Source organism: Sinohyriopsis cumingii, chromosome 2, assembly GCF_028554795.1.
Source record: "Sinohyriopsis cumingii isolate HCF-2022 chromosome 2, ASM2855479v2, whole genome shotgun sequence".
NCBI classification, from domain to species: Eukaryota; Metazoa; Mollusca; class Bivalvia; order Unionida; family Unionidae; genus Sinohyriopsis; species Sinohyriopsis cumingii.
Genome location: NC_142962.1, coordinates 146,027,802 through 146,045,661, shown reverse-complemented (window position 1 = coordinate 146,045,661; position 17,860 = coordinate 146,027,802).

Genomic DNA, 17,860 nt, shown 5'->3' with positions numbered 1-17,860 from the left:
TTGTGCTGAGAGTGTCAGTGTATGATATAATTGCGATTGCACTAAAATTGCGAATTTCATCGGTTTGTCGCATCTTGCGATATGCAGAAATGCACACCTGGTCTAGGAATCATAAATCTCGTTAGTAGTGAAGGGGGGCACTCTACGGACAATGGGAATTAGCATTACAAGACCCCTTGGGGCACTCTACGGACAAGGGAAAATTAACATGGAGAAAAATCGTGGGGCACTCTACGGACAAGGGGAATTAACATGGCAATAAATCGTGGGCCACTTTACGGACAAGGGGAATTTAACATGGCAATAAATCGTGGGTCACTCTACGGACAAGGGGAATTTAACATGGGATTTTTTTTTAAAAAAGGGGTAGGCAATTCAAAGACTATCTCTTTTCGAGAAATATGGCTGGCCCTGAAAAGGGCCTTTGGGTTTATGTTAATGTATTCATAAACATAAATGGCACCGCATTGGTCTTCTTCTTCTCCTTAGGCTGCGTCTTACTGTTGGTCCGTACATCAACACTCTTTTCAGGCATCCTTGTCTTTCGACGTAGATCCTACGTATCCACAGGCTGGTGTTTGTCCTGTGGACAACGGTCCACTTCGATCGGACATACATAAGCAAGTCTGTCCGAAACATCATGGAAGACACAAGGGTGGATGACTCAACTGTAGTCCACATCTTGAAGCGACGAGAATAGGTGAATCAATGCAGTGAACGGCGCTTATTTATAGGGACAGGAGGGATTGAAACGGATTGAGTTCATTCACCAATCCGAACACGCGTTACAGAATTCAGTCAGCCCGCATCCAATCCGAAGAGAGCAGTCTGTGACGTCACGTAGTCAATATAGATTCGCTAACGCTTGTGTGCAGTCAATCTATGCGACAGTGATTCAACATGACGGAAACTCAGAAAACGATCCATTGGGCTGCACCAGCAGGGGAGACTGCCCAAGGGAACTCGGACTTACTTTCAGAAGAAGTGAATTGGGATTTTGTGGATTTTCTCTCCTCGCAAGAATTTGTTCCGGAACCTTCGTTACCTTCTTCATTACCGCAAGTGGAGAATTTTAGACAAAGACAGAAAGAAGAATTGGAGAAATTTATGCAACGACAAAAGGAAGCGGAACAAGCTTTTCTCCTACAGCAACAGCAACAAGAAGAAGAGGTAAGAAAAAAACAACAGCAGCAACAGCAAGAAGAAGTAGCAGCAAAGAAACAAGAGGGTGAAAATCAAACGGCCACGGTACTGTTGGACATTTTAGCGGAGTTAAGAAGTCTGAAACAAATGTATCAGACTTCTTTATCACGACCGAAGAGAATACGACCTTCCCGAGCTAAACACGTTAACCCTGTGACTAAGCCTACCGTACCACCCTTAGTGATTTCAACCCAATCATCATCAACATTACGCAGTCCAGAAGTAGGCCTTGGCCGTGGCAAAGGCATAAGGCAGTTAAAGTTGATTGCTTAAACTCACCCTTTCACCATGAAGAAAAAAGGCCCTTTTCAGGGCCACCCAATACTCTAGAAAAGAAATACAATTTCAATTTGCCAATAACTAAAAAAAAAAATAAACCCCACTCATTTTACCCTTATAGTACGTGTCTGTGTATGAGTGCGTGAGTGTACGTTCTTATTTTAAAATCACAACTCAAAGACACTTACCTTATATCATTCATTTATTCTTTTCTCCATTTTTTTACAATTCAATTCACAATTCACAACACAACACTTTAATTAAAAGTTCATTGACTTCTTCTTTCTCCTTGTTTAGTCTCTCTCTTTTTTGAATTTCTTCACCGTCTTTTCCTCATTTTCTTCCCTTCTTCTTTTCTTCTTCTCCTCTTTCTTTGCCTCTTGTAAACAGAATTGTCTTTTTTCTTCCTCTTCTTTCTCTGAATAATCCCTCTCTTCTTGTGAAGAATCCCTCTTTTCTTCTGACTCCTCTTGTTTCTTTTTTGGGCAATCTGGAGACCAATGTCCTTTTTCTTGACAATAATAACAGGTATCTTGACTTTTGTCTTTTTTAGTCCCTGTTTTTGTTCGTTTTTGACGGTCTGGACACTCTGAAGACCAATGCCCTTTCTTCTGACAGATATAGCAAGTATCTTGACTTTTATCTCTAAAGGAAGGAGAGTAGTCCGTAGGCTGGTCTGAAGAGAATTTTCTAATGACCCCTCGCAAAGCTCTGACGAAACGTTCCATCTGGGTAGTCTCTTCCATCGTTGTGCTCGGCTTGAGAGTGAAATGAATAGTGAAAGGACAAGACACACACCCTTTTATATACGCTGGTCTGCTATGACTATAAAGTAGCTTATGGTGTTTGAACTTGAGTCATTTGACTTTTTGCTTTCAAGATGAAACGATCCCATTCATTCGAGAAGAAAGAAGAAAAAGAAAGTAAGAGGCAGAAACGTGATCTATCGCCTCGTACCAGGGCTGAAATCTTGGCACAAATTCATGCCAGTGATTTTGAAGAGGACATGAGTGAACCAGAATTTGAAACCTCTAAACTAAGTTCACCACCCTTAGTCAATCCTGAAAAATACTATTCCATTCGAGAGACTGAAAAGCGCTCCTCTAGAAAATTTAGAACCACGGCTTACAAATACACGGTAAAGTTTAAAGATTTCAAGGCTGAAGTGCCGTTAGAGAAAGCAGAAGTGTTCATCACCGAGGTGTGGGATTCTTTGCTCACTGCACTCAAGCGACAATGTCAACCCAAAGAAGACGATCGCTTGAGACTTTCCATACAACACGACGGTTTGAAATCCCCTGTTTGGATCGAGTTTAGCACCCCTGCAGAATTGACTGCTTCCAAAGTCATGGACAAGATTCAACACGTACAACAATCTAATGATCAGTTTGACATCACCGATGGTAAAGCCACACTGGACATGACCCACGTCTCTCCTCCTCAAGGGACAGGACGCAAAAAGATGTTATTGGTGGACGACCTTCGCAACACCAAAACGAGTCTCGTCCGAATTCACAATCCTCATGACCAGATGTGTTTAGCCCGTGCCATCGTGGTGGGACGAACCTATGCCAACAAGAACGACACGACAGAATGGAAAAGAACCTGGGACACTATTCAACGATCCGATCGAGCCAAACAACGAAACGAAGCAGAACTCCTGTTACAACAAGCTGGCCTGCCCAAAGACACACCCTGTGGCATTCCTGAGATGCAAAAATTGCAAGATGCCCTAGCTCCACGATACACCTTGAAAGTGCACCCTCAAGAAGTGCGCGGACCTCTATTGTTTCGAGGGCAAGATTTTAAGGACGGAAAATACATTCATGTTTATCATCACGATGACCATTTCGATACCATTACCAGTATTACTGGATTCCTGAAATACAGTTATTACTGTGAGAAATGTGACCATGGTTATAACAATCGAGAGCAACACAAGCATTGTGGATCGAAATGCACAGGATGTTTGGCCTCTTCACCCTGTCTGAGCGAAGAACCAGTGCCTTGTTCCACTTGTCTGCGCACGTTTGTCAGCCCTACCTGTTACCAACAACATCTGAAAACGCAAGGATCACAGAAAAAATGCGCTTGTCAACTGCTGAGATTGTGCTCTACGTGTGAACAAGTCATACGTACCAATAATACCAAGGCACACGTATGTTCAGGAAAGAAAAAATGTCACATTTGTCACCACATCGTGGACTTGGAACACCAATGTTACGTGCAAAAATACCAACCCCCACCAGAGAAAGACGACGGTCACAAGAAGAAAGGCAATTTCATCTTTTTCGATTTCGAATGCATGCAAGAAACCGGCATTCACATTCCTAATTTCTGCGTGGCTCATCGAGCGTGCGAGAAGTGCATTCAAGAACCTATCTTCAGTCATTGCCCTCACTGCAGCAAGATACCCGGAGGGCGTGAAAAAATCTTTCGGGGACCCAACACGTTAGCCGATTTTGCCCAATGGGTCTTAGACCCCATCGACAAGACGTGGAGCCAAGAGGACATCGAACGTTACGGAGATTGTCATCGTCATGCCACGGTGATGGCTCACAATTTCTCCGGATACGATGGACAGTTTCTTTTGAGGTACTATACGGAACAAGGCACCGAGCGTCCTAAAGTGACTTTGAACGGAGCCAAAATCATTTTCATGCAAGTGGGACAAGTACAGTTTAAAGATTCGATGAGTTACTTGGCCATGCCTTTGAGTCGAATGCCTAAAACGTTTGGAATGACAGAAATGGCTAAAGGGTACTTTCCACACTTTTTCAATACGGAAGCCAATCAACATGCCGTTCTACCCCATTTACCCGAGGCTCACTATTACGACCCCGACAACATGCGTACCGAACAACGAGAAGCTTTCTACGCTTGGTACCAGGCTCACGCCTCGGACCCTTTTGACTTTCAGGAAGAAATGCTAAAGTATTGTCGTTCCGACGTGGACATTTTACGGCGTTGCTGTGGAAAATTTCGAGAACTGTTCATGGAACACGGAGGGGTGGATCCTTTGAAAGAAGCTTGCACCATTGCCAAAGCGTGTTCCTTAGTGTATCGACAACGATTCATGCCTGAAAACACCGTGGCTGTCATCAGCCCTCAAACGACCCACTTTGTCAAACGTCAATACTCGGTCAAAGCCCTACGTTGGTTACATTACTTGTGCGACAAGGAAGACAAGTGGATTCAGCATGCCCGCAACGGAGGGGGCGAAAAGACCATCGGAACGTATTCGGTCGATGGCTGGGACTTAGAAAACCCCAAGATCGTGTATGAGTTTAACGGTTGCTTATTTCACGGATGTCCTGTTTGTTACCCTGACCGTGGCACTAAAAATCAGTTTTTGCAACGAACCATGGAAGACTTGTACCAGGACACTTGTCAGCGACGCCTAAAGTTAGAACAGCAAGGATACCAAGTGGTGGAAATGTGGGAACACGAATACGATCACCGTATGAAAACCGATCCCGAGTTTAAACGCCTCGTGGAAAGTTACCAGTTCATGGACCCGCTGAACCCGAGGGATAGTTTGTACGGAGGAAGGACCAATGCCACCTGTTTGCTGTACCAAGCCGACGAAGAGAAAGGAGAAGAAATCAAATACTTGGACGTGTGTTCGCTGTATCCCTACGTGTGCAAATATTGTCGCTTTCCTGTAGGGCACCCGCAATTGTTCACGGAACACATCGATCTGAAAAACATTCGACAATACGAAGGCTTGATCAAGCGTAAAGTTTTGCCTCCCACGAACCTATACCATCCCGTCTTACCTCACCATTGTCAAGGCAAACTGATGTTTCCCTTGTGCCGTACTTGTGCCGAAACGTGCAACCAAGACCAACCTTGCCATCACAGCCAGGAAGAACGGGCCTTGACGGGAACCTGGGTCAGCGTAGAATTGTTCAAAGCTCTGGACATGGGATACCAACTGTTAGAAGTGTACGAAATTTGCCACTTTCCCAAGACACAACAATACCACAAGGGTGACCCCACGCAAAAAGGCATTTTCGCAGACTACGTGGATGCCTTTTTGAAACTGAAGCAAGAAGCCAGCGGCTATCCTTCCTGGTGTCACACTCCCGAAGACCAAATACAATTCAAAGAGAAATACTACGAACAAGAAGGCATCACTTTAGACCACATCGAGAAAAACGAAGGCAGGCGATCGTTTGCCAAAGTGATGTTAAATTGCTTGTGGGGTAAAATGGCACAACGACCGTGTTTACCCAAGACGGAATATTTGACAGAACCTTCCCGCTACTTCCAGATGATTCACGACAAAACCAAATAAATGAAACACGTGGACGTCGTTCGAGAGAATTTGATCTTGGTCAATTACGAAGAAGATCTGGACTTTGTACAAGACGACCCTTTTGGAAATGTCATCATTGCGGCTTACGTGACAGCCCATGCTCGCTTAAAATTGTACGAAGCTTTAGAACTGTTAGAAGAACGCGCCCTGTACTTTGACACGGACAGTTGCATTTACATCCATCACCCGATTCAACATCACCCTGACATCGAAGGAGACCGTTTAGGAGCCTGGACAGACGAGCATCCCGACGACAAGATTCTAAGTTTCGTCAGTGGCGGTCCCAAAAATTACGGCTACGAATACCGGGACAAACAAGGAGAAGTGCACACGACGTGCAAAGTGAAAGGACTGACTCTGAATTATCGTACCAGTCGAGTGGTCAACTTTGGGGTATTGAAAGAAGCCTTGCAATCGGGAGAGGATGGAAACTTTAAAGTGACTACTCACCAACCGAACAAGATTGTACGTTTACCCACTCACCACATCGTCAGTCGACCCTTGGAAAAAATCTATCAAATTGTATACCAGAAGCGAGTTCGACTTCCCAATCATTTCACCTTACCGTACGGTCACGTCGGTATTGGTCTGTATATAAAAAGGAACCCTAGGCAAAATCGATAGTTCATTGTGACTACCAAGACTGAGCGAACAAGATGAATACTTTGAAAAAGACATCGTTCCAGTTTGGGGATTGTAAAAAAGTTGTATCTTCCTCTAGTGTGACTAATACTGGATGGATAAGACCCATGCATTGCGACGGAAAATGTCCGGAAGGAAACTGCGATTGTCCATGTGGTTACCATTGTAATTGCGTAACGGAGTTTGCAGACGAGTGCGATTGTGAGCCTTGCGATGGATACGATGCTGTACCTTGTGACCTGAGCGATGCCGTAAAGCATCATGGGAACTTTGTTCTCACTGCCCCTATCATGGAAAGTGATGCTGTGCGTGTCAAACCTGAGGGATGCGAAAGCGATGCCGCTCGTCCTCTTAGACATTTTACTGGGTTTAAAGGGGAATGTCGACCTTCACGTTTGCCTCCCTACGGATGTCATCCAGCCCTGAGCAAACTCCTACCCATGTCACTCAACCCTCATCGAAACGAACCTGTGAAAGACGAATATTCGTTTCCTGTGCGTTTGTCGGAATACTGCGACTTTGAAAATCGTCTTCAAAGGAAAATGGCCTAAGTATCTGGGAGGACCGACCCCCGAAGAATTAGCCAGAGCCGGATTTTTCTACTTGGGCGAAGGAGATAAAGTCAGGTGCTTCAGTTGCGATGTGACACTTCACCACTGGGAACCGCAAGATTCGGCCTACATAGAACATGCTCGATGGTCACCGAATTGTCATTACTTACCCTTAGTGGGACCGAGACATTGAAGTAACTTCTTACCATAATAATCTGTTCATGGATACTTTACAAGAGAACATTTGTGCTTTGCCTGTGGAGTTGAGAGAACGCATTTATCGAGAACTGGTCAAAATACAAGTGAAACGTAAAGAACAATTGCATCCGTTACGTCACCGGTGTTTGAACCACTGGTACCTGAAAGCTATACAAGGATTGATTCAATTGAAAGTGTTCCATCGGACAGACATTGATCAACGATCCTCTAGTTTTAAAAAGGATTGGTTTGGTATGGACGATTGCAGTTACATCATTGTAAACGTACTGCATCGAATTCCAGAGGAAGAGTTAACGAATTACCAACATCTTGAACACAATGTCAACTTAGTGAAAGAGGAAACTTCTGAACGAATTGTAATGTGTAGATTAGTGACTCAACGATTTAAATTCGACACTGAAGTGAAACCATGTTTGTGCAAAGAGTACATTTCTTGTGTCAGACCAAAGAGGATTTAGTATGACCTATTCATGGATACTTTGCTAGAGAACATTCGTGCTTTGCCTGTGGAGTTGAGAGAACGCATTTACCGAGAGCTGGTCAAAATACAAGTCAAACGTAAAGAACAATTGCATCCGTTACGTCACCAGATCTTTAACCACTGGTACCTGAATGGTATAAGAGAACTGATTCGTCAGAAATTGTTTCAGTGGTCAGACCTTGTTCAACACTTTGAGTTAGTGAATGATCGAAATGTTCATTATTTTGGTTACTTCGAGATTCACCTACAGCAATACATTGAGGAAGACAAGTTAAAGGATTATCAACATATCTTACGTGGAATCTACTTAGAGGAAGAGGAAACTTCTAAACGAACTCTGAAGTTTCGGTTACAGTATGCAAGATTTAGATTCCCTACTGGAGAACGAAGATCTCTGGCTAGAAAGTACGTGTATTGTTTCCGAAACAAAGAGACTATAAAAACAGGCTGCCATGCCACGACTTATGTCACATGTCATCCAACAGATTCCGTGGAAGGAACTCAATGACCATATTCAAACCGTGGATCATTACCATCGATTATTACAAGAACTGTATCCATTCAATTTGGGACGACAAGTGGTGTGTGTCTTAGTGACTTGTTTTTTGGGATTTCGTTTACCAGCCGATTCTTTGTGGACTCTTTACGATCAGTACTTACCACCTCCATGGCCTTAAATGGTCACGAAAAACTCCTTTTGCTCAAAGCCTTGCGGTTTCATCTGGATACTTCTCGACCTCAACAGGAAAAAAAGATTCGTCAACTTTTAGCTACCCAAGACGTGTATGACGATGTGTGTGTAGCTTGTGACTTACACCCTCATTGGACAGATGTTCGTGACTGGAAAAAGGGGGGTTTTGAGGCTTGGACCCAAGAAGTGGCCCAGTATGCACAAGAGTTGTTCAAGGAAAAAAGTTACTTTTCAACCTGTGTTAGTGACGGTGCCAGAAGAACCCGTCACCGAGAACAACCACTCGCTTCAGGACAGGACTGTCATGGACATTCCTGAAAGGTCATTCCGGGAGGACACTTGTGTGACAATACCTCATGTAGAGACTGTAAGAACATTACACACTATCCCTAGGACATCTTGGTTAACCAAAACATGTTGTACAGACACTTGTTTATATTCCACTTTGATCGCTTTGCTGTGTTTTATATTCATGTACATCACTATTTGGGTTGTATGTATTTTTGTCTTTCGTGTTCATATTTGAAACATTCAATAAACGTGTTCTGAAAAAAGTATATAAACTCTTGTCTTGTTTGTTTTTCGTGTCACAAGTGACATTTCTCACACCATGGCTACCTCTGCTGTCTCTGCTCCCTCTTCCTCTACTGTCAAAGTCATCGACGAACACTTAGATCGTGCCAGTTGGGAGGCTTTGTATCTTCGCCATCCCTTTAACATGCTCATTGCTGGACCTAGCGGTTCTGGCAAAACCGAATTCGTCAAACGTTTGATCGAACATAAACATCATTTGATCGATCGGCCCCCTCAACGGATCGTGTGGTGTTACAAAGAGTGGCAATCGGCGTACAGCCTCTTGCGAGAAAGTCAAGGCGATTCCATCGTGTTTGTGGAAGGCATTCCTAAAGAAGACGACGGCATCGTCTCTGACTCCCGTCAAACCCATTTGGTCATTTTCGACGACATGTTAGGAGAAGACGAAGAAGAAATTAAATTGTGGTTCACGCGCAAAGGGCATCACCGTAATGCCAGTGTCATTTACATCACCCAAAATTTGTTTCAACAAAGTAAAGCCCATCGCACCATCAGTCTCAATGCACATTACGTGGTCTTGTTTAAAAGCCCTCGAGATAAATCGCAAGTGCAAGTCTTAGCCAAACAGTTAGGAACGCCTTGGCTGACTCAGGCGTACGACGATGCCACTCAAACGCCACACGCCTATTTACTCGTCGATTTGAAACCTACCACTCCTGAGGATTTGCGATTTCGTACCCACTTGTTTCACCACTGGTGCCAAGACGGAGGGCCTGTCCTGTACACGTCTCCGTCCTCGACTTCATTTCACTCCCCATCAAAAAATCTATAAAAACCTCAGACCCTTTTTCGTCTGTCTCACACTCAGTGCGAACATGACGTCCCTTCAGTCGCATCTTCCCGTCAAATTGATTCGTGCCTTGTATGGCATCAGTCGAGAAAAAGATCCACAAACACGAGCCCGTGTCTTAGAAGCTAGTCTCAAAGAAGTCTTACGATGGTTTACGGTGACGGCACGTCAATTACTCCAAGGAATCATTCAGATTCCTCATCAAACCCAACGCTTTTTCGATCGAAACAAAGTCGCTTTGGTCCAACTGGCCGATCCCCGCATCGACACTCAAACCAAAAAACAAATCATTTTGAAACCTGGAGGGAGCGGTACTCTAGGAGGGGTCATCATTCGCTCACTCTTAAGATGGGATCCTAATGCCCCAAAAGTTATCCCCAAGACAAAAGTTCAACGAAGCCCCAAGAAGAAAAAGACCAGGTCCCCAAAGAGAAGAACTTCTCCAGTGGCGGGACCCTCCTCTTACCAGACACCACCCCGAAAAAAGAAAAGAAGCCCCCAGAAAAAGAAACAGAGAAAAAGTCCCCAGAAAAAGAAAAGTCCACAGAAGAAAACTAGTCGCAAGAGAGGCACTGCGGCCAGGACGCAACCTTACACTCGCAAACCACGACCTGCCACAGCAGTGACTGCGTCTCCGGCATCCTCACGTTCATCCACTTCTCCGTTAATGTCACCCAGAACTGAAGAGTACTTGGAGACGTTGATCACACCAAGAACATCTCCGTTGATGACCCCCAAAAGAACTTCCCCAGTGGCAGGACCCTCCAATTTAGTGGCAGTGGCTGCTGCTCACAAAGTACCTTCTCCCAAAATCAAAGTCCAAGAAAGATCGGGCATGTTACAAAGTTTACTGGATTTGTCCAAGCAAGAACTGACTCGATTTAGTCCGTTACGTACCCCTGCACGACGTGTCATGCCTGTCCTCAAACTGATAAAACGTAAAGACAATCAGTGGCGACGCGTTCCAGTATAAAAAAGGCCTGTGACCAAGTAGGGTATCAGTGTTCTTTTGGTGCTCCTAAAGACTCAAAGATGTCACCCTCCAGAAAACCCCAAGGAAAGAAAAGGAAAGGACTGCCACCACGTTTAGCCAAACATGGGGACCTGTTATCTGTCCTGTCCAAAGCTTCTCCACCCCTACGAAAAAAACTCATTCAAACGGCCTCCAAAGAGGTCATCGATACCGTCTGCGAATGTTGTTTGAACGTTTTGAAAGGCACGATCCCTTTGTCCAAACACCAGAAACAATGCTTGGGCAAACATCGTCACGTTCTTCGCCAAATGGTTCAAAAGAAAATTCCCATTCGTCAAAAAAAGAAGATGTTGGTTCAACGTGGAGGTATTTTGCCTCTCTTGTTAGGCCCCATACTGAAAGGAGTCTTGGGAACCATGTTGGGAGGACTGATGGGAGCAAGATAAAAAGGCCTTCGAAAGTCCCAAGATCTCAGAATCGACCCCTGACAACCCATGGAAGGACGAAAACTAGCTTTAGTGCCTTACAAACGATGGATGGAATACCATCGGTGGCAAGAACAACGCACCCCGCATTTACCTCCCAATCCCAATTTGAGCGAGATGTCCCAGTTACAACACGAATTGCAGTCCTTGATGGATCGCCAAGATTTGTCCGAAACAGAAAAATCGCAAAAGTACGGTCAACTCTTGCAACGACTGCAACTCTTTCACCAGAAAGCTTTAGACGAAACAGCTTTACCCACTCTAAAAGATTTTAAGACCTTGATGAAAAGTCCAGCACCATCATCATCATTACCACCACTACCATCCCCAAGGGTCACCAGAGATGCTACCCCACAAAGACCTGAGGAAGAAGAGATGCGCGAAGTGTTTCAAACACCGTCAGCAGCTCCCATTTCGAGTAAGATTGCAGCATCCTTGTTGACCCCGTCCCCTACACCCCAACGAGAAGAAATGAAAGCTTGGGTTAAAAAGATGATGTCCACGCCTCCTTCGACAGAAGTGAAAAAGAAAGAAGGGAAACCAGAAGCGAAAAAAGAAAAGAAGACCAAAGCCATTCCATTGCCACCACCACCACCACCACTACCTTCGACTTCTACTCCCGTAGCCCATCGGACACGTAAATCCGTTTCCAAACCACCCTTTCGACCCACCCAAAGTAGCATCACCGAAGAGTGGGTGACTTATTAACACACCAACCAACACAAAAAATGGAAAAAGTCTTAGCCAGCATTTACTACGATCCCTCCCATCCTGCAGGTTACGCAGGAGTTCAAAAATTGTATCGTGCTGCCAAAACGCGACTGAAAAGTCTCCGTTTACCTCAAGTGCAACGATGGTTACAAGAACAAGCTACCTACACTTTGCACAAACCCATTCGACGCAAGTTTGCCAGAAGTCGCACCCGAGTGGAAGGCATCGATCATCAATGGCAAGCCGATTTAGCCGATGTCTCTCATTTGGCCAGCTACAATCGTGGCTACAAATATTTGTTTTGTGTCATCGACGTCTTTTCCAAATTTGCTTGGGTCGTACCCTTGACTTCCAAATCGAGCAGCGAGTTAGTGCGAGCCCTGCAACGGGTGTTGAAACAAAGCGGTCGTCACCCTCTTCGATGGCAAACGGACAAAGGTACCGAATTTCTGAACCAAGCTTTCCAAAAAGAATTAAAGAAACGTGACATTCATTTTTTTACCACCGAGAATCCCGAAACCAAAGCCAGCATCGTGGAACGTTTTCAACGCACTTTGAAAGAACGCATGTGGAAATATTTTACGCATCACCACACTCTGAAGTACATCGACATCTTACCGCACCTGGTGCAAGCGTACAACCAATCTTACCATCGAAGCATCGGACGTGCCCCGCAAGACGTGACTCCCGACAACGAAGTGCTGGTGTTTGAGCGCCTGTTCGGTACGTCCCCGACGAGGGCTGTCCCCAAGAAAAGTGGAGAGTTGACCGTAGGAGATTGGGTGCGCATTGGCAAAACCAAACGCACTTTCGACAAAGGTTACTTACCTAACTGGACGACCGAATTGTTTCGTGTCACTGGACGAGTGCATGGCCGTCATCCTGCCGTCTATAAATTGGAAGACATGAACGGAGAAGTACTCAAAGGAACGTTTTATTTGCCCGAGTTACAACGTGTCACCAAAAAAGAAGACGACGTGTACGACATCGAAAGCATTCTCGAACGCAGAACCCGTAAAGTGGGCAAACGACGTGTCAAAGAAGTCAAAGTACGTTGGAAAGGATATCCACCCAGTTTCGATTCTTGGATCGACGCTTCGCAAGTCATCGACTATAAAAAGAAGAAGTGACCATCATGCCCTTTCACACATCAGACGCAGCTACGTCGACCACTCCTTCTTCCCCTAGTTCTTCTGTGCAAGATTTACAAAAACAACCCTTGTGGGTGTGGTGCGGAGAACGTGTGCCTAAAACGCAAATCGTCTTTTTCTGCCAAATCTTCGTGGTGTATTGTGTCATCGGGGCAGCCATTGCCAATTTGAGTTTGCAACAAGGAGACAAACAATTGTGGACCATTTTATTGAGCAGTTGCATCGGTTACCTGCTTCCCAATCCCTCCCTGAAATTCTCCTCGAACGGGAACGTTGTGTCCAGTGCCAGTGCCAGTCACCACTCCAACAACAACCACAACCAGAACCCCATTTTGGGCGGAGACACACCTCTGACATCCACTAATATTCCCTCGGACAGCCACAGAACTCTGGAATTATGAGTCACCAAAACCAATTTTACTTAACCTTACCCAGTGACAGTTCCATGGAGGTGTTTCCCAACAACACGTTGTGCTGTTACACGGCCAAATTACCTCAAGCCATCCCCTTAGATCACGAAGCCCATTGGGAAGTGGCTTTGGTAGAAATGATTCACCCGACCCAAGTCCTCAATGTCATTCCCCAGCAAAATTGGTTTAAGGTGGAAGTTTATGACAAACAATTGCAAGATGAGTTGAATAAGATTGGCACATATAGCAATAAAACCTATGATGGCACAACTCAAACGTGGACCTACAACTTGATCATTCCCGCAGGCTATTATTTCAGCGGTCAACATTTGGTCAGCACCATAGCCACCAGGTTTAATGGCGTGTTCCATAAAGCTTTGGGGAATGTCCAAAAAAGTGTCACCCTGGAATGCCACAAAATAGCTCGTCGCTTTCTGATGAAATTTTCTGAGGGGTCCAAAAAATTCATGTCTTTCTTATTTTGTCCTGAATTGTTTGACATATTGGGCGGTGACACGGAGCTGAGGAAGATAGGAGAACAAAAAAAAAGCCCCGAATTAGCAGTCATTCACGACAACGACTCTTTTGCGAGGTATTTTCGTTTCCCGGTAGAACTGAACCAAGGACTGAATTTGATCTTTGTGTATTCCGATGTGGTGGAATACAACGTGGTGGGACACACCTCCGTACCGTTACTGCGTGTCATTCCTTTCAAAGTGGATTCTGCCGCAAACGCTGACGAGGAAGGTGGAAACACTTATCACGTCCACCGCGAATTTGTCCATCCTCACTATTTGCCGGTCAGCAAGTCGTATTTGGACACGGTCAACATTACTATAAAAGGAGATTTGGGACAAAATATTCCATTCACCAAAGGAAAAGTCACGGTGAAACTCCATTTTCGAAAACGGTTCTCTCACGACTCGTAAGTCATGTATCCAGTGTACCAAGGGGTGGCTCGACAGCGAGGACACGGTTTAGGAGACATGTTAAAATCGGCCTTTCGTTCGGTGGCCCCGGTGTTGAAACCGATGGTGACACGCGGATTGCACGCCTTGAAAGATGCGGCACTGACGCAAGGCAAAGAATTTCTCCAAAATGTCATCATCGACAAACAAAACCCTAAAGAAGCCTTCATGAGGGCAGGCAAAAATGTCTTGCTGCAAACGGGCAAAGACATTTTAGGCCGACGAGACACACCTATAAATGCCCTGCACGCTACCGAATCAGGCATTCAGCAAGGACAAGGTAGAAAGAGACGACGAAGAAAACACCCTTTCACCAGACTTCAAGCGAGAAAGGCCAAGAAAAGAAGAACCGTTCGAGACTTAGACGTTTTCGATTATTGAAACACAGCAACAAAAAATGATGCACCGAGAGTCTTGCGCCTGTTCCAAGACGGAACTGGATCTGTTTGCCATGCCCCCCACCATGATGACCATGCAAGAATCCCAGTGGGTGGAATTTCACCCGGTCTCCTCATTGACCGATTCCGCTCACATCGAGTTTGAAATCAAAGGACAGCCCGAAGATTACATCGATCTGAATAGCAGTTACCTATACTTAAAAGTGAAAGTGTTCGAACCACCCAACGCTGACCTAGCCGATGATGATGTAGTAGCTCCCGTCAATAATTTCATGCATTCCTTGTTCAGTGAAGTGGACTTGTACTTGAATAACAAACTGGTCAGCAGCAGCATGGATACTTACCCTTATCGAGCCTACCTGGAAAATCTCTTGACGTACGGAAAAGAAGCCAAGAACACTCATCTGGATGCTTGCGTGGTATGGAAACCTGACCAAGCGACTAGGTTCAACAGCATTACAGTTGCTGGGGATGCTCAAAACACAACGGGATTTGTAGAACGACGAAAGAAAATTCATCAAAGTCGTAGTTTAGAACTGATGGATCGCTTGCATTTGGACATGTGGTTACAAGAAAAGTATTTGCTGAACGGGGTAGATATCCGCTTGAGACTGAATCGTAGCAGTGCCGCTTTCCATTTGATGGCTGCACAAAATTCCCCTTACAAAACCAAAATCGAAGAAGCCAGACTCTACGTGCGTCGCGTAGAAGTGTTACCTAAAGTAGGTAACGACATCAGTCAGACATTGAGCAGAACGACCGCCAAGTATCCGATCCGACGTGTGGAAGTGAAAACGTTCACCATTCCTGCTGGACAGCAATCCATGATCCAAGATCATCTGTTCCAAGGACAGTTACCCAAACGTTTGATTGTTGGTATCGTCAAGAATTCAGCCTTCAACGGAGCCTACCACGAAAATCCTTTTGAGTTTCAACATTACAAAGTGTCCAAGATCGAAGTCAGTCGCGACGGCAAGACCTTGTGTACCCGACCTTTCGAGCCTAAATTTGATCCGGAGAAGAATTACTTGAGATCGTACTTGTCCCTGTACGAAGCTACCGGACAGTTAGGAACCAACACCAGTCACGGCATTACGTACGACGAATATGCAGGAGGCTATGCTTTGTGGGCTTTTGATTTCACTCCTGACCAAGGCAGCGACGAGGGACATTTCCACCCTATAAAATCTGGCCAGATTCGTGTGGAAATTCAGTTTGCAGAAGCTTTACGCGCAGAAAACACAGTGAACGTCATCCTGTATGCAGAATTCGACAATACCATAGAAATCAACAGTTTGAGAGAAGTCATTCTAGATTACTAGAAGTCATGGAAGACTGTTATCCCTCTTTACCTAGTGGAGAAACTTTGGACATGGAATGTGAGGAGACCGTGGAAAAAGAAGAAGTGATCATGATGAAGTCGAGATGGCCAGAACAAGAAGCCCATTTAGTCTCCTGTTTTGCCAAACACTTGGTCGACAAAATAACAGAATTAATCAAGAAAAATTGCTATGGATGTCAAAACGATCATCCCAGTCAAATTCAACACGATAAATGCCTGATGTTGAGTCAAGAAGAAAAATTGGACGAGTATCTGGACGAAGCTTGGAGTCTCATCTCGAACAAAGACGTGTTGCACCAGTGGTATAAAGACTTGCGTGAACATTCTTGTCCACCATTAACCACTCAAGAGATCCATCGTATCGAAGCTCTCCTGAATCAGAGTGAGGAAACAGAACGAATAACCGTTTATTCGTCAGACATTTTCAAGCAAAAAGTCAGGATCGAATTGACGACTTATTATTACCTGTGAAGAAAACAAACACAAATCAATGGATACCTGGGAACTTCATTACCTTTTGAACCACAGTTCGTATACGTCTTCTTGGAATCCCGTCGTCTGTGCTAAAGATGAACTCCCTCATCGCAAACCTAAAGACCATCAAGCTTACGTGATCAACACGGACGAAAGTCATCTCCCAGGAACCCACTGGGTAGCCGTCTACTTTCCTCAAGAAGGCTGTGTGGAATATTTCGATTCGTACGGATTGCCCCCTTTGGAAGACGATATCATCGACTTTATGAGAAGAAATGCTCAAACCACCCGATTCAATAACGTGAAATTACAAGGCACAGATTCCTTGGTGTGTGGACAGTACTGTGTGTATTTTCTGCATCATCGCAGCCTGGGCTATTCCTTAGAACATTTAGTGACTCATTTTGATCCTCGTTCTTCTGCTAGAAACGATGTGAAAGTAGATCGATGGTTTTGTGACCATTATGCTTATCTTTTGTCTCAAGCTAGGAAACGTAGTGTCCATCAATGGCCTAATGATTTCCAACAGTGGAAATCACAATTTCATTCACAACGTTGTCAGCCTTGCTTAAAGTAGATTGTATTTGAAGAAAAAAATGTTTGTGATTAGAAAAAAATTGTTTCATGTTATCATGTTGGATTATTGTTAAAAATGTTGTTGTTTAGTGTTAAGTGATTTTTGAATAAAAAAATGTTGTGTTTAGAAAAAAATGCCTTTGTCTTTTGTTTAGCTATAAGAATGTTGGATTGATGCTCTTTCATTTCTTACTATCCCTCTCATGAACGTTGCGGCTCGAAAACCGTGTGGGGGATGTTTTCCTTCACGTCCGCGCTTTCACTTTAAGAACCGGGTTGTTCCCAGTCTAGCCATCCATTGTCGACTCATCCTCCTAAGAAGATGTGCTCCAAACTAGCTAAGCTCAACGAAGCCTACGTGAATTTGCATAGGGTCAGACACAGTCTGATACCGAAGCCAGAAGAAATAGAGAATGTGAGAATGTTAAAAATCACTGAAGACCTGATAGAAGAGCTCTTCAGAGAAGAAATGAACAGGGAGAAAGAAGAATGGACAGAGAAGTACAGACTTCAGAAACAGCAGCAACAGCAGCAACAACAGCAACAGCAACAGCAACCTGAAGCTGACAGAGGCTTTGTCGATTGCCGTATCGACACCAAA